The sequence below is a fragment of the Myotis lucifugus genome, unplaced genomic scaffold, assembly GCF_000147115.1.
Source record: "Myotis lucifugus unplaced genomic scaffold, Myoluc2.0 scaffold_13, whole genome shotgun sequence".
Lineage (NCBI taxonomy): Eukaryota > Metazoa > Chordata > Mammalia > Chiroptera > Vespertilionidae > Myotis > Myotis lucifugus.
Genome location: NW_005871061.1, coordinates 7,704,506 through 7,723,696, shown reverse-complemented (window position 1 = coordinate 7,723,696; position 19,191 = coordinate 7,704,506). Strand labels below are relative to the sequence as shown.

The 19,191-nt window shown below is 39.3% G+C and overlaps 1 pseudogene; it reads left to right on the top strand.

Moving 5' to 3' along the window:
• Positions 1-564: 564 nt before the first annotated feature.
• LOC102425299 lies at positions 565-13,518 on the top strand (annotated as a pseudogene).
• The last annotated feature ends 5,673 nt before the right edge of the window (positions 13,519-19,191 follow it).

Genomic DNA, 19,191 nt, shown 5'->3' with positions numbered 1-19,191 from the left:
GCGTGTCAGCATTTTGAAAAACCCTAACTTAACTCTGGTGCCGTGTCACATATAGAAATTTTTTGATATTTGAAACCATAGTAAAACAAAGACTTATATTTTTGATATTTATTTTATATATTTAAATGCCATTTAACAAAGAAAAATCAACCAAAAAAATGAGTTCGCGTGTCACCTCTGACACGCGTGTCATAGGTTCGCCATCTCACTGCCTTAGATAGTGCATTTAACACAACGGGCATGCTCTGTCAGGCTTTATTCTTAGCACTTTACAGATATTCACCATTATGCCTTATTTTGAATAACGCTGCTGGACAGCATCTCATTCTTATTATGTTACCAACAATGTGTGGTTCCAGCAATAACTTCTGTGATAGATCCTTATTTACTAAGGACATTATCAGGTACATAAAGAAGAGAGGCAGAATATGAGATAGAAAATAATAGGGGTGTTTTCTAGTTGTTCAATGAATAATACCTACCTCTGTAAGACTGGAGTCGCTCAAGGGATTAGGCAGACACAGCAAGCAAGTAAGAGGGGAGTTTATTAGAGGGAATGGGGGGATGGAGCCAATCAGGGAAGATTATGTGCCAAAACCACAAGGGGTGGAGGCTGGGAGATGTAAGTGTTCTAGTCTGCTTAGATGGAGTTCGTTGTCCTTCAACCTGATTAGTGCTGGCTGTTGAGGCTGTGGGCTGTAAGTGGCCATTGTTATCGTTGGCCTGCTGTCTTGCCCTCAGTGCAGCTGCCTCCTGTTGAGCAGGATAGGGTGACTGCAGGCTGTTCCACAAAATGAGGCTAGGATCACTTTCTCGCTCAGGACTTTCTAGTCTGCCAGTGTCAAATGTCCTCTGCTGGCCTGTCAACCTCTACTTTGCCTGTGATGTATATAAGGCACTGATGAGGATAATCTATACTAATAAAAGGGTAATATGCTAATTAGGGTGGACATCTTCTAGATATCCTTCCTGACGTCCTTCCTGACAAAGTGGGGCCAGAGGGAAGCCGCCAGGTCTTGCGAGCCTGCCGGCATGGCCAGAGAAAAACTGCCCAGGTCCCAGGGTGAGCTGCTCCCACATCTACAGTGCCCTGGACCAGAGGGCCCGCAAGATCAACCTGGCCAAGTTCATCCACGGCAAGTGCTGCACCTCATTGTGACTGACTTGGTGGCCCAGGGCCTGGACATCCCACTGCTGGACAACATCATCAACTTCAACTTCCCAGCCGAGGGCAAGCTCTTCTTGCACCACGTGGGTTGCATGGCCGGGCTGGCCAAAGTGGCATAGCCTACTCCTTGTTGCCCCAGATGAGGTCTCCAACCTGCTGGACCTGCACCTGTTTCTGGGCCATGCCCTCACTTTCATCCCCCCTCCCCCCACGAGGAGCCCTCGGGTGCGGTGGGCGTGGATGGCGTGCTGGGCCGAATGCCACAGAGTGTGGTGGATGATGAGGACTGCAGCCTGTGGAACACCCTGGAGGTGTCACTGCAGCTGCGGAGCCTGGGCTGTATGGCTGACAATGCCCAGCAGCAGTATGTGTGCTGGTGGCCTGCACCCTCACCAGAGTCCATCAAATGGGCCAAGGGCTGGCCTTCGATGAGGAGGAGCTTCAGCGGCTGAGGTTGGTGGACAGCATTAAGCAGTACTGCTCACGAGCAACCATCTTTGAGATCAATGCCTCCAGCCAGGACCTGAGTAGCCAGGTGATGCAGCCAAGCAGCAGAAGGACTGCAAGGTCATCGCCAGATTCCAGCAGGGCTGGGCAGGAGCAGCAGGAAGGCAACAGGCAGAGCAGCCTGGGAAAGAAGAGGAGGAGGAGGAGGAGGAAGAGGAGGAAGAGGAGGAGGGAGAGAGCATGGAGGACATCTTCACAGAGGCTGTGGGATGGAAACGGCAGCAGCTAGGACCTGAGCGGGGAGCCAAGAAGTGGAAGGAGGAGGCCCGGCTGCTGGACTACGATTTCTATGTCCCTTATCGGCCCAAGGACTTCAACAGTGAATGGGCCTGAGCGTTGGTGTGGACAGGGGTGCCTTTGAGCAGCAGGTGGCTGGCACTATCCTGGACCTGATGGAGGATGAGGCCCAGAACCTGACCGGGGCCAGCAGCAGCTCAAGACAGACCAGAAGAAGAAGCGGTTTCTGGGACAGTCAGGACAGGAGGACAAGAAGAAGATCAAGACAGAAAGTGATCACTACATCAGCAGCTCCTACAAGTGGGACCTCTACCAGAAGTGGAAGCAGAAACAGAAAATCGCCATGTGCTCAACACCTGAGCCCCAGTGGGCTGCCAGCAGTTGGCCATGTCGGAGGCTTTGTTTTGGCCAGATCCAGTCAGGGCATGTGCAGGAGGCAACCAATTGATGTGTCTTTCTCACATCCATGTTTCTCTCTCTGTCTCTCGACTTCCCTTCTACTCTAAAAATCAATGGAAAATGTCCTCAGGTGAGGATTAACAAAAAACACACAATATGCATACATACACACGTATACAAAAATATATGGATATTGGGGGACTGGAGGGCAGGGCATCCTTCCAGACAAAGCCACGGTGGCAGGGGCCAAGGAAGAGCCAGTTAGGGGTGACTATGTCAGCAGGGGAGGGCAGTTGGGGGTGATCAGACCACAGAGATCATGCCTAAACTAGCAGTCGGACATCCCCTGAGGGGTCCTGGATTGGAGAGGGTACAGGCCTGGCTGAGGGACCTTCCCCCCGTGCACGAATTGTGTACAGTGGGCCTCTAGTCTATATATGTAAAAGCCTAAGTGACCATTATGACAGAACAACTGGAATGACTGGAACAACTGGTCAACCAGTCACTATAATACGCATTGACCACCAGGGGGCAGACGCTCGACTCAGGAGCTTCCCCCTGGTGGTCAGGGTGCTCCCACAGCCAACCATCTGTGGTCCCTCCCCTTGGCTGGCCAACCTCCCGCGGTCCCTCCCCCTTTCTGGCCAGCCCCCTGATAGGCCTCGATTGCCAGCTAGGCCAAGGGATCCCACCCATGCACAAATTCGTGCACTCGGCCTCTAGTATTGATAATATTGATGGTTACCATTTATACAATGCTTCATGTTTTAAGAATTTTACATATATTATCTAGGATCCTGACGACAACCCCATGCAATCTAGTTACTATTATCTCCAGTTACAAAAGAGAAAATTGGGGCTCAAAAAGGTTAAGTAACTGGATCTGGGGTTTTAATCCACTAGGCTCCAAAGCCTATGCTTCTTCCATTTATACTAGGAAGGATTTCATGGATATAAAAATTGAGGTACCTAGAAAAACCAACATTTATTGAGTGCCAATCCTAAACTTACATTTTCTCAATTAACTTCTTGAGAGCTTATGTGCTAAGCATTGGTGACTTGCCAAGACCATTTCTGTGGGGACAGAGCCAGATGTCTAAATCAGACCTATCTGATTTCAAATCTTGGTAGTGTTTCAACTATGTAAGAATCTCACAAGGGGAGGTGGTACATAATATGAATTAAGTGATCTATGGTAAACCTTTTATTTAAAAAGTTACACTTTTATTTTAAATGTGCCCAGAGCTATTTTCAAAGTATAGAAAATGGAGTCACGTCTCTCTAGGGTCTGAATTGGATGTGGTGGAGAGTGAACCTGTATTGCTACAGTGACTGGCAGCAGAGCAAGGTTGTTTCCTTTTCTTGGGAGACAATGGCAGGTATGAAAGCCATTAAAAAATAAAATTTGAAATGAGGAACTTAGGCTGAAACATGTTGTTTTCCTCTGGGCAGGATGCAAAGGTGATTTCCCAGGTCCTTGTCCAGGTGAATTAGAAGAATGAAGCCACAGACAAAAGGTGGTATAGGAAAAGGTAGAAATTTATTGGGAAACAAGCACAGACTCCCACGTGGGGAGGGGGAGAGAGACCCACTAAGTGCCTCTTTCTAAGGTTTATAAAGGCTGCAGTTCTTTGTGTCCTGATATCCCCTCTGATTGGTCACTATAGCAGCTTCAGAGCTCAAACCCCATGTGGGGTCCCCCTCCTTTTCTCTCATTCTTGGGAAAGGCTGAGACTGCTCTGAGGTTAGGTATTAAGTCTGGGTTTGATGACATGAGCTTAACACAAATGACTCCATTTTGAGCTTAAATATGGCTCTTTTTCAACAAAGGCATAATTTTTCTCATTCCTCCTTCTTTTCTCTTTCCCTTTCTCCTTTCCCCCATGACTGGTATCCTCATCTTCCTTAGACTGTTCTTACATTCAGGGTCACTTCATTTCATCTGCCTAGAAATGTTGGCCAAGATCAGGAAAGAGGATGAAGCACAAAGTGTCACTTGTTCTGGAGCTTTCTGCAACCCCTTTCTTCTTCCCTTTGGCCATCCCCAGCAATGTATCTATACATACAAAAGCCCAGCAACTGGAATGGTGGAAAGACCAGGATTACTGGTGGCTATGACGTGCACTGCAGCAGCCAACCAGCCTGATCTGGGCCCCAGTCGGCCCCCAATACCCTGATCAGGGGTGTGACCAGCTGGCCAACCTCTCATGGCCCCCACCCCTGATCGCCCCCTCCCCCACCTTTATTAGGGACTGGGCCAGCTGGCCAACTGCCCTTAGCCCCTACCCCCACTGACCCGGCTCAATGGGCCTCCATTGGGGTGGGTTAGCCGGATCCCACCTATGCACGAATTCATGCACTGGGCCTCTAGTTTTCAGATAATTTCTATGCCGTGGAAGTAATACCATTGTAATTAGCTAGTTGTTGATAATAGGAAAGGAGCAAAAGGAAGGTCAGACATTATAGGCATGCCATCTGAACAGCTTCATCAGGTAACTGCAACTTTACACTCCTCAATCTATTCCTGCAGGTCACTGGGGGAAGGGACGAGACAAAGGGAAGATGGATGTATGCACATTAAAGTTGGGGTAACGTAGGGAAGGTGTCTATCAGTCAAACTTGGGAACAGAGATCATTAGCTAGAAGGGACAAGGCCATTGCAACCCCATGAAAATTTGGGAATACATAATCCCAAAGTGAAGGAATTGTCTCTCTCTTGGTTCTTGGCACTCTTGGCTCTCTTGTGTCTCCCTTGCATTCACCCATGTTCCTTCCACAGCCATGTGACCCTGCGGATCCCACACAAAATGGACTGATGGACTACAGTGTGGAACACAAACTAAGCTAGGTTGAGGCTGAATTGGACTGTGGCCCAATATGGAACCAAAACTCTGGGTAACTGCTTTAATCTTAGCTCTGCTTAAAGCAAAATGGGACTTCTTCTTTGGTGGGACAAGGAGAAATGGGGTCTTGAAAACTCCGGGGTTTAATTCCACAGAAACAAAGCTTTCTAAAAGAGCTCATCCTCCCATGTGAGTCTTAGAAAATTCCTTTTCTCATGACATTGCATTGGCAACAGGTGGGGATGAGGAGAGCTCCCCACCAATAACAGAAGACTATTGCAGTTTGGGTGTGTTTTTGCTGAGGCAATAACAAAGTAACCTCACTTAAAAAAAAAAAGACAGATTACATATCCAAAAAACTTTCAAAGCAAATGGGCTTCTGAAGAGATCTATGGCAAATAAAAAACAAATGTCAATTCAGAATTAGAGCTGGAAACAGGTATGCAGATTAAAGATGCCTCTGAGCACTTTCTTGGCAGATAACAAAATGTCTGGGTGATTTTTGGCAACAGAGGAAGGTGAATTTTTATGTAAAGTTGAACCATTTCTGACAAAGTTCTCAATCAGTTTTGTTCCAACAAACTTTCCAGCAGCATCAAGTATGGATTTGCATAGCTCTTTTTTCTTCCTAGGTACATCTGGAAAAACAAAACAAAACAAAACAAAACAACCTAGAAAACACCACTTTTGTAAGGGCATTTTTTTTCATCTGAAAAAAATAGCTGCATGTGTCAAGACCAGTCTGCCCTTGGCAAAATTGTGAAGCTGCAAGGTTAATCTTGAGAAGGTGACCTCCCATTAACCTCATTGAGCAGGACCTTTCTCAGTCCATAAGAACAAAAAACTGACAAGTTCAGTCACATTATGGCATGAACCGCTTAATGTGTTAATTCTCCTTTGGGATTTGCATTTGAATAGGAAAACCTACTTCCAAAAGTAGTGTTTAACACAAAAATTTGACTGTGATCAGGATCTCAATCACTTACAACAAGCATCTCAAATTCAAAGGCTAACACAGGCCAAATAAACAAGGTTTAAGTTTATGTGGGCTGCTAAAAAACAAAAGCTTCCATTTTCATAGAAAGTAGGTTTATTTTGATAGAGACATGCTGAATACAAAGGGCTGAAATAAATGAGTCATAGTTAATATAAAATAATAGAACATTTTAATAAAAATTAATATTTTTTCTTGAACATTAACCTACCAGACATTGAATAACTACACAAATTAATAAGCGTAACGCAAATAAACCTATTTTTTTTGTTCTCCGAAAGCGAAATATTTCCTGTTGCGCACACCAAACAAGTCAGTCCAAGATCACTGAGTGGCAATCGGCTGCTAAAATATTCACTGCTAGTATTAGTGGAGAGAAATGGTGCACCTGCGCATAAGGCGCGTAAGGAAATGATGCAACACGATTATAGTAATCAGTCATTAGCGAATGTTGTAGTTATGTATAACAGGATATTGTAAAAATTAAGCTACACAATTTTTATTAAAACGTTTCCTACATACTGTTATTTTGGCTGGGCCTCAAAAATACTTGTTGTGGGCCCCAAGTTTTACATGCTTGACTTACAAGGAAAAGTAAGTGCATGTGTGTGTGTGTGTGTGTGTGTGTGTGTGTGTGTGTGTGTGTGTGTTGAAGGGATGGTAGAAGTAATGGATAAGTATTTTTGAATGAGAAGACACTGCAGTTTTCTCATAACACATAAATGTGGCCCTGGCAATTTTTATTGTGGAAGTGGTTTGCTCTTATTGAAGATAACCACAATGCTGAATTTGTTATGGGTTGGCTCAACGAGATAGACCACCGACTCAGAATTTAAATTTAAAAGCCTTTTATTAAGCTGGCCAGCTGACCACAGCACCTATCTTCCCCTCTGGGAGATTCGGAGCATGTGGCCTCGACCAAGTGTGCAGCAAGATCTTTTATTGCCAACTACACAGTGTTAGAAAAAAAAAGAAAAAACCAACTACAAAGCGGTTCATTAGCCGTTCTTGGTACTGTCAGGGTAAAAAGTTTACATAAAATTTACGAGCAGGGTCATACCTGGCTGGGTTCAATCATAACACATTGCTTTTTTAGTGAGATAATTAGCAATTTTTCTCTCCCATGGTCCCTGCCCTTGACACAATCGGTAACTTTTTCCAGGCCACAGTCCCTCCCCCCAACACATTCAGTAAGTTTCTCATGTTTCATTTCCTTCCCCAGCACAAATTATTGTGGTTACGTTACAGAATGCCCACTCTATTCAGACCCACTTCAGAGATATACCAGACAGAAAAAAAAATGCCCCAGGCTTCACAGAATGATAACAACAATTAACACTTATAAAGACCTTATTATGACAGGTATTATTCTAATAAGATTAAATATTTTAACCAATTTAAGCTTCACAGCAGTCATGTAAGTAGGAACTATTACAGTATTTTCTGTTGCCTGTGAATGTGATAATTCTTTTTGTTTCTCTTCTATAATGCAAGGCTGGGATTTGTAAAGGTAGGAAATAGTGAAGACAGATGGTACAACTGTTGCAAGTACAAGAAACTGTTATACCAGCCAGGAAGTAAGAAGTGCCATAAGAAGAGTATAATTGGTACTAGGGGGCTTTGAAGGCTAGAGAGTTTACATGAAAATAGGAGATGGAGAAAAATTTCATGAAATAGATGGTATTAAGCTGGTGGACTGCATGACTGGGTCACACGTCACAAGCACGAGGTAATTAGGGACAGTGAGAATAGAAGAGAGGTGATAAGGTTGACAGATTCATTAGAGATCATAAACTATTGTTAGTTGGCAAGTGTCTGGGCATAGAAGTGATGGAGAAGTTGGAACCAAAAATGACTCCCAGATTTTAAATTTGATTGACCATTAATAGAAACATAAAAATCAGTAGGAAAAGTGATTTTTGAAGAGGGGAGACTAAATCCAGTAAATAGTGCAGGCTTGACATCTCAGGAAAAATTTCTATAAAGAGATGTAAAGCTAGTACCCAGGGGAAAAGGTGCAGTTAGGCATAGGGATATGGGGGACATAGTCATAGGAATGGATGGGATTCTCAAGATGAGGGTAAGGGCTGGACTTAGGTGGGGGGAGAGGGAAAGTATCAGGGAAAGAACAAGAATAAACAACCAAATCTTGGCAAGCATTTTAAACTGTAGTTGTTTTTTTTTTAATAATAAATCTAGCAGGTTTCTCATGTTTTACCCTTTGCAGATCTATTACATGAATGATCTCATGTACTCCCAGAATTCTTCTCTGACACAGAATTGCTTGAATTTTATAGGTGTAGCTAATAAGGTGCTCTGTGACTCCCAGCCTCAATTTAGTCATTTCACTACCCACACTCCAAACTAGCTGCTTTTTATATCCTAGCAACTCTTATAAAACCTGACACTTGAATATGACTTTCAGAAGCTACATGGAAACCCATCAGTATGACTCTTTGAATGAGGGCATTAACCCAAGACAGAACACCTAGGTATTATACCCAGCCTAGTCATACACCATCATTTATGTCTTAAAGAATTATTTATTGAAAACAAATTGGGGACCAAAACTTGGATTCAAACAAAAGAGATATGAACTTTAAAATTTTTGGTTTCTGGGTTTTATTAGAATGCAGAATTATTACCTCAGAGTTAAGCATTTGGAGTTGAGGTAGTCATATCTTCTCTACTTCATCAAGAAAAGAGGGCCCTGTGCTATTGGTAGCTCTACAATGAAAGTCACTTCGCATTTTACACAGTAGAATCAGAGCTGGCCTTTGAAAATGATGTAAAATGTAAATGGCTGCACAGCACTCTCCCCCTTTTTAGTAGAATTACTTTTATCCTTTGTTCTTAGCACTTGCCTGCCCAGTATCCCATATTGCAGCCCTTGAAAGTGTTGCCTCACCCTGAACTCTGAAGGAAATGGAGGTATATATTTCTTTGCTGTGTAAATTAGAAAGAAACAGAATAGGGTATTTCAAGGTTAGCTCTTCTATTAGAGCTAAAGGACATTTTGCTTAGTTTTTAGTTAAATGTACCCTCAGCTTTTGAAAGAAGAGCAATTATCACTTGAGGGTATGCTGTATCTAACAGGAAAGGCAGTTTTAACATGGTAAGCAATTCTTAGTTGACATGGAAGAAACAGGCCAATAAAAAAGACAAAGGAAGAAAAGAAAATTAGTTTGAAAATGCCAGTATCTTAATTAAAATAAAATCCACTAAGTTGTCAAGTATACAGTAAAATTGCCCATTTATTTGGTGATTATGTTGTTTATCCTTCTAGTTACATAAATTATCACTATGTGGTCCCAGTTTATATTGACTGTATGGTTTGTGGTAGATGTCTATATGCCCAAATTTAGCCTTTGGTAATTAATGAAGCCCTAGTTGGACCTTGTTCAAGGCAGGAATTCTCTCAGAGAAACCAAGGGAAGTATATGCTATTTGAATCCTAGGATTAAACAATTCTATACTTGATAAGTTTCTTAACATAATTTATAGGATGATTAAAGTAACTTAAATACCATTTGAAATGTGAAACAAGAAATATGAAATGTTTACTTGCTGTGTTATCATAAAATGGTCTCATGCCCAGAATAGAAAAACATTTATTTGGTATAGAAAAGGGTATGTAAAATATGGATTGTGAATATAAATATCAACATTGGTATAAGATAAAGGATGAATAAAAGGAATAACATTTTCAATTGTAGAAGTACAACTATTTTGATTTTGAATCATATTATAATTTCTTCATTTTACCATTAATTTACCAAAACTATGAATTATTTCCATATTTTTTCTATAATTACTCACAAACTTAATGTGAAATATTAAGGGCATTGCTCTTGAACCTTTAATGTTACATATGGATAGGGTAAAATGGTTTACTTCAACCAAAGAATAAATTATATAATTATTTACTTTCAACAACTCAAAATTTGACTTTATTTGTTGGGAGTGAAGGTAGGAAAATGGGGACAAAAATGACGTCTGGACATGTTGTTTCTATATTTCTTTTTTTACCTTTTGTTTAAAAAGCATGCCACCCTGTAAGCATTCAATAAGTGTTGGTTGAATGAACAAATAAATGGTAATACTAAGTCAATGATTTTCAACAGCTTTCCCACTCCCAAACCCTAAGTGATATTCCTAACCCCATCAGTAACAGTGGGTTGAAAGAAATTCTCAACTAGAGAGTGAGGTATATCCTGAGAGAGGGAGGTCAGTATTTAGGTTGGAACATGTAGGGGGTTGGGCAGTGTGCAATTTTAGAAGCCACCCAGGTCATTCATGGACCCCCTGGGGTTAAAAAAAATCCATGGTTTAGACAATTCTCTATGACAAATCACAAAGGAAGCTAATATTTCCTGTGTTTTTAGAATCTATATTATTTTCACATAAGGAAAGAGACATTATCATAATGATTTGAATTACTGTGGGACTGTGATTTTTTTTACTTTTTAATTTTGTTTTATTGCTTAAAATATTACAAAGAGTAGTACATATGTCTCCTTTTTTTGGATTGTAATTTGATATCTATCCAGAATTGATGCAATACAGGGTTGGCAGAATATGCAGTGAGTTTAGATATCCTAGACAACCAAACCAATAATTTATCTAAAATATTACTTGCTCTCAATTTTTTAATTCATGCAAAGCATATGAAAGTGTGTGTGTGTGTGTGTGTGTGTGTGTGTGTGTGTGTTTTCATCTGAATTCTCTTGATATTCTCAGAGGTTTGCAAGTCAGCCTCAAGGCTGTGATCCAGGTCTTAATCATTATGTCAGGAATAAGAAAAAATATGAACAAGTAATCAGGTGAGAGATAGGGAGCCACCTAAGGCCAAAGCCAGGAGTCACTTACTGAGTACTCAGAGCTGAAGTCTACCACACAACCTAAGAGACAGTGGGCTAAGAAGGCCCAAGGTCAGCTCAGCACAGCAATGCTGAAGATTGATGCCTATTTCTCTGTGAAAATTTAAGAGTATAACTAATCTTGGGGTGATGAAAAAGTGGTCACAAGACGGGATGAATTATGTCTAGTAATGAAACCTTATGAGTTGATGCTTATTTTTGTGGTTATAGATTTTAATTATTCAACAAAAACAAAAGCTTTTTATTTCTTCTTGTTTTATTCATTGAATTTTTAAGCCTAAGGCATTATCCAAGTAAAAATCAAAGATTGGCTTCTCCACCTTAACAGTGGGCTGAGAAAGAAGTAAAAATGAGCTAGAAGCATCCATATACCTTAATTCAAAGGCAGAGATGGCTGTCTGCCACAATTTTAAGTAAACAGCTGTGTACTGCTTTGGGCTATTGCTGCTCCCTGGTGCTGGGTTTATGCAATTCAATCACCTACAAATGCTTTATACATTCCCCTCCAAGTTTCGTTTTGTTTTCTATAGATTTTCACAAGTGCATCACCTTAAGCATACATGGATTTTGCACATATTCATAGAGGGTCCGTTTCTATGAATTACTGTAAAGAATCAGAAGGTTTTAGAACTTTCTCATTGATGAGTCCTTGGCAGACTGATCAATTTACTGACCTTTAAATAAGAGGATGGAGGTCCAAGAAATCAAACTATCTTGTCCATTTTTTTGTGTGTGTGAGCAATGGCCTCCTTATATCAGGGAAGAAATGACCCGTCACATCCCCAATGAGTCAGGCAATGGCCGAGGGGTGCAAAGATTATTTGGGTATTGGATAAACTGTATTTTTAGATGCTGGGGATAGCTTCCTGGTTTGAGGAATCATGACCTATGAGGAGAAGCTGTGGACTATAATGTCTAATGTTGTGTGAATAAGACTGCTAAATAACAGCTAATACTTTTGAATGCTTGTATTATTTAAATTTATCTTTGCAATATAGATTATTATTGTTTCCCTTTTTCAAGCTAAGAAACTGAACCTTCAAATTTTTAAATAACAGTTACCTTACAGAGACATTTAGTAACAAAGCCAGGTTTGTCAATTTGAGTTTGTCCAACTCCAAATCCAGCATTATTACCTATTATACTGAAGTTATTCTTATGCACCACAAGAAGAATAAGGCCAAAGTTACCCTGATGTTTTAGAGGCCAGTTAGTTCTCCTTCCATGGCTTTCTGGCATCTGTTGGTGGTTGGATAAAGCATAGGAAACAAAGAAAGTTGGCAAAGACTTTCACACCAAGAACAAAAGGCCGTACCTTCAATGAGATGATTGTACCCTGAGTATTGCATGTGAATCTATATACTAAGCTATTGCTTCTGTCCTGAACAGCAATGACTACTGGGAACTTTTTTTTTTACAATCTTCAGTATGTGGCTGTGCTGATGAATTAGTGTTGATGTATTTCCAAAAACCATCTGTGATAGACTTATGCAATTTTTTTGTATGCAGCCAGTATCCAATCAATCAGTGAGTCCATGATGAATCATGAAACACATTTGTTGACAAAATCTTGTGTTCAGTGCAAATCAATCCAACTGTGCCACCACTGTTCCAATTGCCAACCATGAAATATTACTCTGAAACATGGAATTTATTGTTGGAAAGAGCCACTATCAATCTATTCTGCTGCCTTTCAGTAGGTGCATCTTGCTATTTAGCAAGCATATCCAAGTTTATTGATTCCAACTGTATATCCATCTTAGCCTTAAACTCATTTATACTGCCTACTCTGACTATATATGTACAATGCTGTTCCCAGTTCCAATATCTTTCTTAGAGAAGGAAACTTTTCTAAATTGAAATATAACCTTCACTTCTCCTTTCATGACACCCAGACCTATGCTTTTCATATATTTATTTTTTAAAAAAGAATATAAACTCAGATTCAGGTACTAGATCTTTTTGTCAATTTAAACTTTGTAAAGGGAGAGATTTTAGCTAAAAGCATAAAAACATCATATGTTCAAAAAAAGAGCTCTTAATATAAGAACTATTTGAACTCAGGGCTTGCTTTGATGACAATAATTAAATTGAGGAAGAACTAATCACTTGTATATTTTCAACTGGACCAAATAAATATTTTTCAAAAATAGTTGATTAGCTAGGAAAGTAAAAATATTCCCCTGTATGTGAGAAAACTGATTGTGGTTTTGCCTCCTTTGTAAAATATTAGTTCAATTAACAGTCATATCTGACAAGGAGAGGAAGTGGATCAATGGTTGGTGCTCTATAACTAAGAATATTTGAGTACAATTTCAGGTGATAAAATGATATCATATATAACATGCATGAATATAACTCAAAATGGGACTGTAAAAGAGTGCACAGAATGGAAATAATGCTAATAATAATTTCATCTTTTTCGTAGAAGCTGCAGAAAGCATGAAAGATCTTATAGTGACTCTGGAGCATTATTTTGCACTCCACTGATTATTGTGGCAGATAATTGCGAAGCTTTTAAAATCATTTTGCTTCTGCTTTGCAGTTAATTTCACTAATTTTTGCTGACACTTTGTTTACAAAACCAATCCAGCATTAGAATATGTAAAATACTTGATGAGTTAGTTTTCTTGAGACTGACGAGTGCAGAGACACTAATTTTCATGTTATCTGTCTCTCTTAGAGCTGTAAGAGATTGGTCATGGAGACACAGCTTTGCCACACAGACTTACCTATTGATGAGAAATATTATTTTACATTGCAAAATCTGCATTGAGTGTTTTACAACTGTAGATTATATAAATAGCAGGCCAATATGAGAGATGCAACTAAAGTGCTCCTTTGCATCTATAATAATGTCAACAATAAAAGTAAAGTGAAAAAAATTGTTGAATTTTGTTGAAGTCGTAAATTTAACAAATATTAGTGAAATAATTTGAATTGAAATAGCTGATTTGGTACACAAAGAGCATGAAGAGTTATTTATATGTGATTATATTCACACAACTTCCAAATCCAGACTGGATTGTCCACCTGTGCTTCTTTACTGTATTTTAAGTTTTGAACAGAATTTTGCCATCACTTGAAATAAAGAACACCCTAATAGGAGCATATTCTTGTCTCCCAAGCAGCACCTATTAAAAATGTCCTAGTCCTGTCCTGGCAGGTGTGGCTCAGTTGGTTGAGCATTATCCTGTGCACCAAAATGTCCCTAGTTCAATTCCTGGTCTAGGCACAGGCCCAGGTTTCAGGTTCAGTCTCTGGTCAGGGTGCCTGTGGGAGGCAACCAATCAATGTCTCTCTCTCACATCAACGTTTCTCTCTCTCCCTCTTCCTCTCCCTTCCTCTCTTTCTGAAATCAATAAAAAATATATTTTAAATGTGCTAGTCCTGCTGATTACACAAATGTCATGATCTTCTAGGTTGAAAATCTTGGAGTCTTCATTTAACATCCAACTTTATTGTCTATTTCTATTCGCTAAATCCACCTTCCACTCCTCAACATGAATCCTCTTCTATCCTAATTTGACAGCTGAATCCCTAAATATTCTTCATTGCTCAGCTCAAACTTTACTTATCCTGAGCTTTTTTGATGTTCTCCATGCCCATCTCTGTATGATGACTCTTCTTTGCTCTCCCATAGTACCTTCAGCATACCTGGATCATAGTACTGTAGTCACTCTGGTATCCCAGCAATGGGTCTGTTAAAAAAGTTTGCTCAGAAGTGCTTGTTACATGATTAAATGTGTTAGCCTTGCCATTTTCCTACATTATAATATAAGTAAAAGCCTTATTGTCTTTAATATTCCTATAGCACTGGGCACACAGTGGATGCTTACTGAATATTTTATTTTTTTAAAGACCATAATTGTAATGATGCCTTTACTTAGATTCTAGACTTCTGTATATTAAGTGATGTGTGTTAAAATATAACTTAATAAAAAGACTAATCACAGTGTAAGAATAGATGTTTGGTAGCCAGTGTTTTTATTTTGTCAAGAGTATAGATTGGATAAATGACAGTGGGAAATTGATACAAGTGGTGAAGGAATTTTGACTATTGTTAGACAAAAATACTATCCCCTGCATTCTGTGGAAAACAACCTTCATATTGAATGACTGGATCTGCAATGATGGTCATGGTGAAATTTTGTTTTGTTTTGTTTTGTTAATGTTCACCTGTGGAAGGGAAAGGGGGAAGAGGGTGAGAGGGGGGGAGAGAGAGAGAGAGAAGTGAGAAAGACATTGAGTGATTGTCTCCTGCATACTCCCTGGTGGTCAGGGGAGTGAACCCACAACCCAGGCACATGCCCTTGACCAGGAATTGAACCCGCGACTCTTCTGTGCACTGGCAGACACTCTAATTCTTGAGCCACATCAGCCAGGGCTGTGGTGAAATTTTTAACAGATAGTGCATAGAATGCCAGAAGGCAATTCATCCTGCACACCTTTAAACATCTGGCAAGGTGTATATCCACTGAATCACTCTTAAGAATGCTGTGGATACAAATTTTCACAGTTCATTATCAGTATTATGGCTTTTGAGTAACAGCTCTGTATATATTTTTCATCATTCAATCAAAGCCAATGAACATCTCAGACATTTTAAATCTTAGAACAAATGTGCTTGGTGTTGTCCAATGCAGGATGGTTCTACATGAAATTTTGTTTCCATTGCTTGTGTAGAAAGTGACTGTTCATGCTATGTTTATTAAACTGACATTGGTGGGATCCAGTCTAAGCAAAGCAGTGAACCACTGGAAAGGTAATGTTAGGTTTATTAAGATAGTCTGAAATGGCAGCCTGGAGGCTTATTGTTGAATAAGTACCATAAAAGTGTCAATTTAATGATGTGTGCTGTATTCCTTTATGTGAAAGGAAGTATTCAGGATAAAGTGATAAAAAGAAGTTATATTCAGTATCTCAGAGTGGACGTTGGTGAACTTCATAAACAATGGATTAGCAAATGGTCATGAAATGAAATATTTCCCTACCTGTTATAACCAATAGGGAAATATTCCTTTTAACCTAAACAAAAACAAATGCAATGAAGGAATTAGCTTCCTCTGGCTCTTAAGAGGAATCACAGTCTTGTCATTTATTGTTGTGACGTGGAATTAATGTGTTAAGCTTGTACATTTTTATGATGGGCAGGATACCTCAGTAAGCTGTACATGTTTCTTAAGCCTCAGTGCATGGGGACAAGATGGCTTTTATAATCCTAATGGTGACATCACTTATTAGAGCAATTACAGAGTTTTATCAGATACACTTTTTTTTTTTAGTTTCTGATATAAACATTTCTCAGGTTCTGGTTATATGATTTTTGCCTTTAAAGACACACATGGGTGCACAAGTGTTTGTGTATATACACTCACATATATATTCACATTATATTTGTTCAAAAGGGAGAAATATCTGGAAACTAACTTATGAAGACCCATTGCCTTGTGCAGGGACTTCAGTGTTGCATGTATCGCCCACAAACACAAATGCACTGCATTACAGGGTACACAATGAATATAATAACAATGCATTTTGCAATGAAAATAGTACATATATAGGCATCTTCAATTATGAATAAATTTCATGCTATGAAGAATTGTCCCACTTTCACATTTTCCTCAAAAGTATAGTCCAATAAAATATAGTTTAAAACACTTTCTAGGTAAATAAAACTTGACATCAGGACATCGTGTCCAGGTCTCTGGAAACAAGGTCAGTCTCTAGTGTGAATACTGTCCTTGTTCTAAATTATCATAGTTTTGATTCATAGAACAATGATTATATACCAGTTTCTATGCTAGGTGCTTATAATGTGATATATAATTCAGTCCTTACCACACCCTGGTATTAGAAATGATTACTTCATTTAACAGATGAATAAACTGAGCAAAAGTTCAGTCTTTTAACTATTACACTATACTTCCCATTTTTTAGAAAATGTATTTGAATAATTTCTATTTCTGTGGGGGGGTTTGTTTGTTTTTAAATATATTTTTATTTATTTCAGAGAGGAAGGGAGAGGAAGAGAGAGATAGAAGCATCAACAATGAGAGATGATCATTGATTGGCTGTCTCCTGCAGGCCCCCCACTAGGGATCCAGCTCACAACCCAGGCATGTGCCCTGACCAGGAATCGAACCGTGACCTCCTGGTTCATAGGTTGAGCCAGGCTATTTCTGTCTTCTGATATGTTCTCATCTTAAGTAAACATTTTCAAATTATTGGAGAAAAAAATTAGGACTTTAATTTTTTCTTACTTCACTCTATTTTTATCCTATTTCTAAAGCCATGGTTTCTAGAGCCTGTAGTTTCATGTACTTTCACAATAGGCTAATTCCACTGCCACTGTAGATAAATGAGTTGACCTTGTTGATGTTCTTTCCTGTTGCAAGGAATTGAAAGACCAGCTGAGAGCAATTACAAGCAATATTACTACCTTGGCAGGAGCTGTCAAGACTAACATTCCTGGTTGGATGCAGGATAAGTGTATGCTGCATGACAATCAGAGAAACAGGACATTTCAGATCATTTTTAAAAATGAAAGGCATGGAATTCTAAAAGCTTTTGTTTTCATGAAATCTACACAGTACAAATAAAATGTTTGTGTATGCATGCATATATGTATGTGTATATGTGTATAAGCTTCTTAAATCCCAGAATAATGATATCCTTAAGCTCCAAGAGAATATAATAGATCCATTCATTCTAAGCTTAATATAATAAAATTCCATTTATCCAGAATCTGAAATACCGAAATAGTAAAATAGCCTGAATTTAATTTACAAGCATGTTGATCAATTTCTGCTATTTATAATAATATCTTTTAGATATTCAGCTACATTATAAAATAAAAAAAACTATGCCCATTTTAGTTATAAATATATTTTATAATATTAAAATTATTATGTTTATATATTTTCTATGAATTAATGGTATTTTAAAAACTCAGTTAAACAAGAGACTTAACCACATTTGATCCTTGAACAATATGCATTTGAATTTCACATTTCCACTTATATTCAGACTAGAGGCCTGTTGCACGAAGATTCACGTAATAGGCCTTCCTTCCCCTGGCTGCTGGCATCAGTTTTCCTCCGGCACCCGGGATCCACGCCTTTGGTCCAGCTGCAAGGCTTGGCTTCTCTGCTAGGGCTGCAGCAGTGAGGCTTGGCTTCTCTGCTCCAGCTGCAGCGGAGAAGCCAAGCCTCTTCAGTCTTCAGTCCTCTTCAGTCTTCCCTCCGCGCCCGCATATGCAAATTAACCGCCATCTTTGTTGGGTTAATTTGCATACTCATCCTGATTGGCTGGTGGGCGTAGCACAGTGATACCAATTCACATGTTTCTCTTTTATTAGTGTAGATGTTTTTCAATAAATATACTCCCTATTTCTCTCTGAGTTACACATCCATGGATTCTACCAACCATGAATTGAAAACATTATTTTTGTTCCACAGTAGAGAATCTGTGGGTGAGGAGAGCTAACTGTATGCATCATTCTATACCATTTTATATGCAGGCGCTTGAGCATCTGTGGAATTTAGTATCCACAGGGGGCCTGAAACCAATCCTCCTCAGATACTGAGGGATGACTATAGTTAAGTTTTGAGGGAGTCAAAAATTATACTTGGATTTTTCAATTGTGCTCTTAACCCCCATGTTGTTCAAGGGTCAACTATAATTATAATACTATATTACTCCTTATTTTCTATAAATTCCATTTGTTAATTCCAAAGCAATAGATTTGCTTGATTTCTTTGAAACTGGCTTGTGTAATAAATCTCTGGAAAAAGAAGTGAATTTTTGGCAATTGTCTGGTGAATTAGAATTCTCTATTGAATAAACAAATATAATAATGGCCATTAAAGCAAATTAATGTTTTATTTTTATATAAGTATATCATAGGTTTCAAAGTCCAATTTATCACCAAAAATAGGACAAAAGTACCTGAGAGTTTAGTGTTTTAGTCTGCATGGTAAGCTTGGGTCAGCAGGACAATCTGTTGGGAGTTGCAGGTAGACTAATAGTTTCAGGTAGGCTAATATAAAAGTATGAGTTACTTGTGTCTTTATTCCCAATTAGGGAGTGGGGACATGTAAGTCTTTCCAAAGAGGTGCTTGGGCTCTTTCCTAATGGGATTTTCCTGTGAAGAGGCTATAC